The sequence below is a fragment of the Somniosus microcephalus genome, chromosome 2 (assembly GCF_052327205.1).
Source record: "Somniosus microcephalus isolate GS21.2 chromosome 2, FLI_Smic_1.0, whole genome shotgun sequence".
Taxonomy (NCBI): Eukaryota; Metazoa; Chordata; class Chondrichthyes; order Squaliformes; family Somniosidae; genus Somniosus; species Somniosus microcephalus.
The window spans coordinates 107912902-107924536 of NC_140988.1; the positions used below are offsets into that span (position 1 = coordinate 107912902).

Consider the following 11635-nt stretch of genomic DNA (forward strand, 5'->3'; position numbering starts at 1 on the left):
CAGCAAATCTGCATTTGGTCTGCTCAATGGTACATTATCCCATCTCGCCATTCACGACTTCTCTGCAGCCTTTGACAAGGTCGACCACACCAAGCTCCTCCAACCCGTCTCCTCCATTGTTCAGCTTGGTGGGATTGCCCTTGCTTGGTTCCATTCTGATCTATCCAATCATAGCCAGCGCATTTCCAGCACTAGCTTCTCTACCTGCCCTGGCACTGTTACCTTTAGAATCCCCCAAGGATCTATACTTGTCCCCCTCCTCTTCCTTATATACATGTTGTCCCTTGGTGACATAATTGGCAGATGTGCGGTTAACTTCCACACGTATGCTGATGGCAGGCAGCTCCAACACCTCTCTCAACCCTCCACTGCCTCCATGTTGTCAGACTGCTTATCTTCTATCCAGTCTTGGATGAGCAGCAATTTCCACCAGCTGAATAATGGCAACACTAAAGCCATCATCTTTGGCCACCACCACAAACTCTGACCATTAACACCAATTCAATCCTCTTCTCCTGCCATTGTCTCAGACTGAACCAGGCTGCTCTCAACTTCCATGTCATATTCAATCCCAACTGAATTTCCTACCCCATACCCTCTTCATCACAAAGACCGTCTCCTGCCACCTTCATAATATCGCCCACCTTTGCCCATGCTCAACCCATCTGCCACTGAAACCCTTATCCATGCATTTATCATCTCCAGACTCCACTATTCCAATACACTCCTAGCCAGCCTCTCACCCTCCAGCCTCTGTAAACTTCAGCTCATCTAAAACTCTGCTGCCCCGATCCTATCCTGCACTAAATCCTGCTCAAGCATCACTCCTGTCCTTGTTGACCTACATTGACTCCTGGTTCCCTAACACCTTACATTTAAAATTCTCATCCTGGTGTTTAAATCCTTTTGTGGCCTCACCCCTCCCTAGCTCTGTAACCACCTTCAGCCCTACACTCACCGTCCCGAACTCTTCACTCCTCTGACTCTGGCCTTATGTGCATCTCCACCTCCTTTCACCCCACCATTGGCAGCTGTACCTTCAAAAGCAAGTCACTGGTGCTTGAGACACCCCGAAGATGTGAAAGACATTATATAAATGCAAGTTCTTTCTTTTCACAGGGGTCAATCTGACTTCTAGGCTTAAGCCAAGCGGGCTCTAGGAGCCCATCTCACACTGGTTTGAGTTTTTACTGACTACAATCAGTATAACTCCATCCTTGTACAAAACTGCATTTTAAAAATAGCGAGGTCTGTTGAAACTCCTAGAAACTTAAAATTTTATTAAACAAAAATTCTTTTAATTTCTGCCTGCGCTCTTCTCTTAAAAATTAGCTGCCTGGGGAGTGGAGTTCTACGTGTGCACCCCGTGGATACTGGTCCAAGACTGGTAGCTGCGGTATAGCTTCAGCCTTGCATGCTACTGAACTAAACTGAAGTTTCAACAAGGCTTCTTTGCTACTTCATGACAGTAGCATTAGGTGACTACGAATTTAATACAATATCCCAACAAAGGGGATTTTCAAATTGGTAGCCAATGACTTGGAACATAAAAATCTAGGATGACACTCCAGTGCAGTACAGGAAACTTTGGTTTATCCGGAAGTTGTATGTCCGGAATACTCGATCTAACGGCAAAAATCAGGAGCCGTTTTCTATAAGTTTTTTTAGTTCTCGTTCTTTTTCTCCCCCCAGTCAAGCACTGCAAGGTCTGTAGCTATAGCAACAGTTTCAGCTAGTTGCAGCTGAAGCCGACTCTTTTAAAGCTGTTGCTAAGCAACAGTGTTTGTTGTCAGATACGGAGATGAAAATCTCCGTATGCTTCAACATTAACTTTGTATGTCCGGCAGTTTTGACACATCGGCAACAGGCCGGTCCCGTCGGTGCCGGATATCACAAAGTTTCCTGTACTGAGCGTGTGCTGCACTGTTGGCGGTGCCGTCTTTCGTATGAGACGTTAAACCGAGGCCCCATCTGCCCTTTCAAGTCGATGTAAAAGATCCTATGGCACTATTTCGAAGGAGAGCATGGGAGCTATCCCCAGTGTCCTGGCCAATATTTATCCCTCAATCAACATCACAAAAACAGATTATTTTGTCATTATCACATCGCTGTTTGCGGAACCTTGCTGTGTGCAAATTGGCTGCCGTGTTTCCTACATTACAACAGTGACTACACTTCAAAAGTACTTCATTGGCTGTAAAGAGCTTTGGGACATCCTGAAAGGTGCTATATAAATGCAAATCTTTCTTTCTTTCAGTAATTTTCAGGAGTAGTGAAAATGGATTCTACATTTCACATGTATGAAAATATCAGTCCATACAATGCACTGTTGAATATCCTTGTACATCCTTGTGCTGGAGTTCCCAAAATTAATTTCAGAATTCAAATGAAAAATAGCTGGAGCACAGCAACGAGAGAGAAAATGAGACACACAAAAACTAAGAGACTAAGAAGATTAAAGACCAAGGAACATAGTGGGCAGAAACAGAAAGGGGTTAAACCACAAAAAAAAAGTTCAATAGAAAAGTTTCTAAAGATGCTACAGACATTCTAACTCCCACTGAGCACACATCTCGCACAATTTTATCCGATAGTTCTATTCTCCCCACTCAGCTGCAAAGCAAAATAAATCTCAACAGGGTTGCATGTTTGGCTGTAATGAACTGACCAGATGCCCAGTTTTGTTGTCCCAATAAATTACTTCTGAGCAGCTTAATGTTCAGGTTTTAAATCAGCTCACCAGTTTTAAAAGTATATCATTTGCACCACAAATAGTTCAATACGTAAACAAAATTACAGCTCTTTGAATGAAATGCATCAAAGCTGCTCTTCAAATTAACATGGCCTAGTTTTTTTGCATTATTTGAAATATAGTCAGCTTGTGCTATTTAAATCAAAACTTAGTAACAAAATAAATTAAATCAATTCCTAAAAATACTTTAGAAGTGGTTGTGATATCTCACACTTGGATCTACTCTGCTAAAAGTAAGTTGCAGTTTAGGCCCAATACTTCCAACCAGGTTAAATTTGAGAAGTCCTCCAGCCACAGTGCAGTGTAGCTGGGATAGGTTTTTAAATTAGTCTGGTCAGAAATGAGGCCTACAGTGCAACAGGCAAAGTTCAGATTTAACAATAAACCACCAAAAATGAAATAAAAAGCAGCACTTTTTTTTGGGGGGGGGGGGACATTTTCTGTAAAAAAAATTCCATTAATTCCGGCTGTGCTCGAGGCCTCAAAATGTCCACCGAGTCTCCATTTGAGCAGCAGCCCAGCCAGAGTGTGCCGTTACTGAAGTACTTTTTCAGATTGTCCTTGGCACAAATATGAGGCCTGAACAGGCGACAAGCCGCCCTATAAATTAAAAAATATCACAGGCCTCTAATGCATTTGATGATTTTTCCAGGAGATACAATATCTGAGGAAATACCTTTTCCACTGAATCTCCAGGCTAACTCCTGCAGCAGTTACCATCTCCTACACGCAGCGCACAACTAGCCTGCACGGCTGCTCCACAGCACCACACAGTGGCTGAGCAAATACTTTAATCTGCACGTTTACAAATCTGAGGGATTTGGCAGCTTTTTTGTTGGAGCAACTGTTACTTAGACATTTTGCTTCTTTCAGACTTGGAAAACCATCAAAATATATTCTAATGCAATAGATCCAGAAATGTTATTTCATTGGTATGTAATAGTCCTATTTTTACAGGCTTTCTTATTTGAGAGCCTTGTGTTGCAGTTGAGCAGACAAATACAATCATGACTTTCCCAAGGTTGGATCTTAAGCAACTCAATTCTGCTATTTTCAAGATGAATTGGAATCATCATGGATCAATGGGGGTGAAATTCTTGGTTCATAGCGCAAAACAGGCAATAGTGAATCGGCAATAACAACAGAAAATGCTGGAAAAACTCAGCAGGTCAGGCAACATCCGTGGAGAGAAATTTGAGTTGACGTTTCGGGTCGAACCCTTCTTCAAAACTGGAAAGAAAAGAAATTAGATCGAAGGCAGGGCTGCGATCGGACAAAAGAAGTGAAAGAAACAAAAGAGCTAGACGAGATGGTAATAGGCTGAGATTAGGTGTAAAGTGTACTGGCAGGGCAAGAGATAGCTGCCAGGTGTGAGAGAGAAACAAAAGGAAAGGGGGGGGGGGAAAGGAGTGGAAAAATTACAAGAAAAATGTGTGATAGGGGCCGAGGTTATGATCTGAAATTGTTGAACTCGATATTGAGTCCGGAAGGCTGCAGAGTGCCTAATCGGAAGATGAGGTGCTGTTCCTCGAGTTTATGTTGAGCTTCCGTGGAACAATACAAGAGGCCAAGGACGGTGAGGTCCGAGTGGGAATGAAGCGGTGAATTAAAATGACAGGCGACCGGAAGCTCGGGGCCACCCTTACGGACTGAACGGAGGTGTTCCGCAAAGCGGTCACCCAATCTGCGTTTGGTCTCCCCAATGTAGAGGAGACCGCATCGTGAGCAGCGAATACAGTATACTAGATTGCGAGAAGTACAAGTAAATCGCTGTTTCACCTGGAAGGGATGTTTGGGGCCCTGGACAGTGTCCCCACCTCAATGAATTTCGAGCTCGGCACGATGTTGAGCTCTTTTTCCGCCGCCTTCGTCTCCATGCCCACTTCTCTGGCCAGGAGTCTTCCCCCCGCACAACTGACCCTTTCTCCCGCTTGCAGAATTCCCGTTCTACCTGGACCCCTCCCCCTGGCCTCTTACCCTCTCTAGATCGTTTCATCGCTAACTGCCGCCGTGACATCGGCCGTCTCCATTTCTCTGCTCCCCTCACTCACTCCAACCTACCTCCCTCTGAACTTGCAGCACTCCATTCTCTTAGATCCAACCCTGACATTGTCATTAAACCCGCTGACAAGGGTGGTGCTGTTGTTGTTTGGCGTACTGACCTCTACCTAGCGGAAGCTGAACGCCAACTCTCCGACACCTCCTCCTACCTCCACCTGGACCATGACCCCACTACCGAACATCAAACCACCGTTTCCAAGACTGTCACTGACCTCATCACCTCTGGAGATCTTCCCCCACTGCCACCAACCTCATAGTTCCCCAACCCCGCACAACCCGCTTCTACCTCCTTCCCAAGATCCACAAACAGGACTGCCCTGGTAGACCCATCGTTTCAGCCTGTTCTTGCCCCACGGAACTTATCTCTTCCTATCTTGACTCTATTTTTTCTCCCCTTGTCCAGTCTCTTCCCACCTACATCCGCGACTCTTCGGACGCCCTCCGCCACTTTAACAGTTTCCAGTTTCCTGGCCCCAACCGCTTCCTTTTCACCATGGACGTACAATCACTCTACACCTCCATCCCCCACCCGGATGGCCTGAGGGCGCACCGCTTCTTCCTTGAACAGAGGCCCGACCAGTCCCCATCCACCACCACCCTCCTCCGCCTGGCTGAACTTGTTCTCACATTGAACAACTTCTCCTTTAACTCCACTCATTTCCTCCAAATCAAAGGTGTTGCCATGGGTACCCGCATGGGTCCTAGCTATGCCTGCCTTTTCGTGGGCTATGTGGAACAATCTTTGTTCCAGTCCTACTCGGGTCCCCTCCCTCACCTCTTTTTCCGATACATTGATGACTGTATCGGTGCCGTTTCCTGCTCTCGCCCCGAACTTGACAATTTCATTCACTTTGCCTCCAATTTCCACCCTTCCCTCACCTTCACATGGTCCATCTCTGACTCTTCCCTTCCCTTCCTCGACTTCTCCGTCTCCATCTCTGGGGATAGGTTATCGACCAATATTCACTACAAGCCCACTGACTCCCACAGCTACCTGGACTACATTTCCTCCCACCCCGCTTCCTGTAAGGACTCTATTCCATTCTCCCAGTTTCTCCGTCTCCGCCGTATCTGCTCCGACGATGCCACCTTCCACACCAGTGCTTCAGACATGTCTTCCTTTTTCCGCAACCGAGGATTCCCCTCTCCCGTGGTTGACACGGTCCTCGACTGTGTCCGTTCTATCTCCCGCACTTCTGCCCTCACCCCTGCCCCTCCCTCCCGGAACCACGATAGGGTTCCCCTTGTCCTCACCTTTCACCCCACCAGCCTCCACATTCAACGGATCATCCTCCGGCATTTCCGCTACCTCCAAAGTGATCCCACCACCAAACATATCTTCTCCTCCCCTCCCCTCCCCTTTCAGCATTCCGTAGGGACCGCTCCCTCCGAGACACCCTAGTCCACTCTTCTATCACCCCAAACAGCCCTTCCCCTTCGCCTGGTACCTTCCCGTGCAAGCGGAGGAGATGTAACACCTGCCCCTATACCTCCCCCCTTCCCACTGGCCAGGGCCCCAAACACCCCTTCCAGGTGAAACAGCGATTTACTTGTACTTCTCGCAATCTAGTATACTGTATTCGCTGCTCACGATGCGGTCTCCTATACATTGGGGAGACCAAACGCAGATTGGGTGACCGCTTTGCGGAACACCTCCGTTCAGTCCGTAAGGGTGACCCCGAGCTTCCGGTCGCCTGTCATTTTAATTCACCGCTCCATTCCCACTCGGACCTCACCGTCCTTGGCCTCTTGTATTGTTCCACGGAAGCTCAACGTAAACTCGAGGAACAGCACCTCATCTTCCGATTAGGCACTCTGCAGCCTTCCGGACTCAATATCGAGTTCAACAATTTCAGATCATAACCTCGGCCCCTATCAAACATTTTTTCTTGTAATTTTTCCACTCCTTTTCCCCCCCCCCTTTCCTTTTGTTTCTCTCTCACACCTGGCAGCTATCTCTTGCCCTGCCAGTACACTTTACACCTAATCTCAGCCTATTACCATCTCGTCTAGCTCTTTTGTTTCTTTCACTTCTTTTGTCCGATCGCAGCCCTGCCTTCGATCTAATTTCTTTTCTTTCCAGTTTTGAAGAAGGGTTCGACCCGAAACGTCAACTCAAATTTCTCTCCATGGATGTTGCCTGACCTGCTGAGTTTTTCCAGCATTTTCTGTTGTTATTTCGGATTTCCAACATCTGCAGTATTTTTCTATTGTAATAGTGAATCGGCAACCGTTTAACACTCCGCCCAATTTTCTTTACTGGATAAGAAAATCAGATTTCATGTAAAGCGGGGTGCCGATTCACTATCGACTGTTTTGCGATACCACCCAAGACGAATTTCACCCACCATGAGTTTGGGGTGAGTCAATTCACTCTCACTGGCTCAGTTTGAAACATTCCACAAACTGATCTGTCTAGCTTTAATACACAGCTCCAATGCCTAGCCCACCAACAAATAAACCTTTGTCTCAACGGCTGCAGTAAATGGCTGTAAAAAGAATTTTAAACCAGTGTGAACTCACTTTGATTTACAAATAACACTCAAACGTAACTCAATTCCAAATCCTTTCTGTAGAAAAATGATCCCAAAATCCCAAAATGTGACATCCCTACTAGAAGGAAGAACCATTCCCTAGTCACCTTTTCAATTCCCTTCATTATTTTAAAACATTGATTATATCATCTCTTAACTTCCTCATCTCTAAGGAAGATAACCCATGATTATCCAGTTTCACATCATGACAAAGCCCCTTTATTAGCCCAAGTACCATCCTGCTGAAACCTAGTGATGAGAACATTTAGGGGTGATCTAATCAAGGACTTTATTCTCATAGAATCATAGAATGGTTACAGCCCATCAAGCCTGTGCCGGCTCTCTACAAGAGCACTTCAGCTAGTCCACTCCCTCGCCCTTTCCCTGTAGCCCTGCAATTTTTTTTCCTTCAGGTACTTATCCAATTCCCTTTTGAAAATCACGATTGAATCTTCCTCCACCACCCTGTCAGGCAGTGCATTCCTGATCTTAACCACTTGCTGCGTAAAAAAGTTTTTCCTCATGTCGCTTTTAGTTCTTTTGCCAATCACCTTAAATCTGTGTCCTCTGGTTCTCGACCCTTCCGCCAATGAGAACAGTTTCTCTCTATCTACGCTGTCTGGACCCCTCATGATTTTGAACACCTCTATCAAATCTCCTCTCAATCTTCTGTGCTCTAAGGCGAACAATCCCAACTTTTCCAGTCTATCCATGTAACTGAAGTCCCTCATCCCTGGAACCATTCTTGTAAATCTTTTCTGCACCTTCTCTAAAGCCTTCACATCCTTCCTAAAGTGCGGTGCCCAGAATTGAACACAATACTCCAGTTGAGGTCGGACCAGTGTTTTATAAAGGTTCATCATAACTTCCTTGCTTTTGTACTCTATGCCTCTATTTATGAAGCCCAGGATCCTGTATGCTTTTTTAACCGCTTTGTCAACCTACCCTGCCACCTTCAATGATTTATACCCTCAGGTCTCTGTTCATGCACCCCCTATAGAATTGTACCCTTTAGTTTATGTTGCCTCTCCCCATTCATCCTACCAAAATGTATCACTTCACACTTTTCTGCGTTAAATTTCATCTGCCACGTGTCTGCCTATTCCACAAGCCTGTCTATGTCCTCTTCAAGTCTATTACTATCCTCCTCACTGTTCACTATACTTCCAAGTTTTGTGCCATCTGCAAATTTTGAAATTGTGCCCTGTACACTCAAGTCCAAGTCATTAATATATATCAAGAAAAGCAGTGGTCCCAGTACCGACCCCTGGGGAACATCACTGTATACCTTCCTCCAGTTCGAAAAACAACCATTCACCACTACTCTCTGTGTCCTGTCACTTGGCCAATTTTGTATCCATGCTGCCACTGTCCCTTTTATTCCATGGACTTCAACTTTGCTGGCAAGCCTATTACGTGGCACTTTATCAAACGCCTTTTGGAAGCCCATGTACACCACATCAACCACATTGCCCTCATCAACCCTCTCTGTTGCCTCATCAAAAACTCAAACAAGTTAGTTAAATATGATTTGCCTTTAACAAATCCGTGCTGGCTTTCCTTAATTAATCCACGCTTGTCCAAGTGACTGTTAATTTTGTCTCAGATTATCGTTTCCAAAAGCTTCCCCACTACCGAGGTTAAACTGACTGGCCTGTAGTTTCTGGGTTTATCCTTACACCCTTTTTTGAAAAAGGGTGTAACATTTGCAATTCTCCAGTACTCTGGCACTGTATCCAAGGTTGATTGGAAGATTATGGCCAGTACCTCTGCAATTTCCACCTTTACTTCCCTCAGCATCCTAGGGTGCATCCCATCCGGTCCTGGTGACTTATCTACTTTAAGTACAGCCAGCCTTTCTAGTACCTCCTCTTTATCAATTTTTAGCCCATCCAGTATCTCAACTACCTCCTCTTTCACTATGACTTTGGCAGCATCTTCTTCCTTGGTAAAGACAATTGCAAAGTACTCATTTAATACCTCAGCCATGCCCTCTGCCTCCATGCGTAGATCTCCTTTTTGGTCCCTAATCAGCCCCACCTTTCCTCTTACTACCTGTTTGCTATTATATATAGCCTATATATGCCTATACAAGACTTTTAGATTCCCTTTTATGTTAGCTGCCAATTTATTCTCACATTCTCTCTTTGCCCCTCATATTTCCTTTTTTACTTCCCCTCTGAACTTTCTATATTCAGCCTGGTTCTCACTTGTATTCTCAACCTGATATCTGTCATATGCCCCCTTATTCTGCTTCATCTTACTCTCTATCTTTTGTCATCCAGGGAGCTCTGACTTTGGTTGCCCTATCTTCCCCCTTGTGGGAATGTACTTTGACTGTACCCAAGCCATCTCCTCATTAAAGGCAGCTCATTGTTTGATTATAGTTTTGCCTGCCAATCTTTGATTCCAATTTACCCAGGCCAGATGCATTCTCAACCCACTGAAATTGGCCTTTGTCCAATTAAGTATTTTTACTCTCGATTGCTCCCCGTCCTTTTCCATAGCTAATCTAAACCTTATGATACTATGATCACTGTTCTCTAAATGTTCCCCAACTGACACTTGCTCCACTTGACCCACCTCATTCCCCAGAACCAGATCCAGCAATGCCTCCTTCCTCGTTGGGCTGGAAACGTACTGATCAAGAAAGTTCTCCTAAATACACTTCAGAAATTCTTCTCCCTCGCTGCCCTTTACACTATTACTATCCCAGTCTATCTTAAGATAGTTGAAGTCCCCCATTATCACTGCTCTATAGTTCTTGCACCTCTCTGTAATTTCCCTGCAAATTTGTTCCTCTATATCTTTCCCACTAGTTGGTGGCCTATATAATAAACCTAGTAGTGTAATGGCACCTCTATTGTTTCTTAACTCTAGCCATATAGATTCTGTCCTCGACCCCTCCAGGACATCCTCTCTCTCCAGCACTGTAACATTCTCCTTAATCAATACTGCCACCCCACCTCCTATCACCTCCACCTTATATCCAGGAATATTTATTACCCAATCCTGCCCTTTTTTGAGCCAAGTCTCCATTATCGCCACGACATTATATTCTCATGTGGCTATTTGCACCTGCAGCTCACCAACCTTATTTACCACGTTTCATGTGTTTACACACATGCACTGTAAACCTATCTTAGACCTTCTTGTATTCTCTCTTAGTCTGACCCCACCTAATACCATACTATTTCTTACTCTAGTGCTATCTGTCTCTCCCAATCATTTGTGCACCTTGTTTCTCCTTTCTAATGCTACATCCTGGTGCCCATCCCCCAGCCAAATTAGATTAAACCCTCCCCAACAGCACTAACAATGCCGCTGCACCGCCCCCTCCCACCACGCCCCCCACCCCCGCCACCGCACGAGGATATTGGTCCCAGCTCTGTTGAGGCATAACCCGTCCACCTCCCCCTGAACTGGTCCCAATGTCCCAGGAATCTAAAGCCCTTCCTCCTGCACCATCTCTCCAGCCACGCATTCATCTGCTCTATCCTCCAATTTCTATACTCACTAGCTTGTGGCAGCGGGAGCGATCCGGAGATTACTAAATTTGAGGTCATGCTTTTTAATCTCATTCCTAGCTTCCTAAAATCTGCCTGCAAGATGTCATCCCCTCTTTCTACCCATGTCATTGATACAGCGTCAGCGGCAGCGGTGGCGGCGGGAAACGCGAGCGGCGAGGCTTTAAAAGGCCCCCAGAGACCAGGTAGGCCTCACAGCGTCAGCGGCAGCGGCGGTGGCGGGAAACGCGAGTGGCGAGGCTTTAAAATGCCCCCAGAGACCAAGTAGGCCTCACAGCGTTAGCGGCAGCGGCGGCGGCGGGAATGCGAGTGGCGAGGCTTTAAAAGGCCCCCAGAGACCAGGTAGGCCTCAGAGTGTCAGCGGCAGCGGCAAACGCGAGCGGCGAGGCTTTAAAAGGCCCCCAGAGACCAGGTAGGTCTCAGAGCATCAGCGGCGGCAGCGGGAAACACGAGCGGCGGCGGGAAACGCGAGCGGCGAGGCTTTAAAAGGCCCCCAGAGAGAAGGAAGGCCTCAGAGTGTCAGCAGTGTAATGATCAATAACATGTCATTCTGTGGTGGACACTAGGTGGAGCCGTAGAGCTGTGTAGAGCTGTACATAGCTGTATGTATAAGACTACACTACCCAGCTGTATGTATATTAAGACTACATTACCCATGAGGCACTAGGCTACCCACAAGGCAACAGTCAAGATGGAAGCCTCTACAGATACTGTACCTAGTCCACACATGCTCAATAAAAGTGTCTAGCAAAAGCTAGCTG

The 11635-nt window shown here is 46.1% G+C and overlaps 1 protein-coding gene across 3 annotated transcripts in view; it reads right to left on the reverse strand.

Moving 5' to 3' along the window:
- LOC147122874 (protein transport protein Sec24B-like) overlaps positions 1–3536 on the reverse strand; it is a 132740-nt gene extending 129204 nt beyond the window's left edge. For 2 of the 3 annotated variants that reach the window (XM_085961664.1, XM_085961647.1), the window contains exon 1: positions 3429–3536. The gene's annotated coding sequence lies outside the window, so the exon portion shown is untranslated. The remainder of the gene's footprint in view (positions 1–3428) is intronic. The other variant, XM_085961654.1, reaches the window with a different exon arrangement.
- Positions 3537–11635: the final 8099 nt, after the last annotated feature.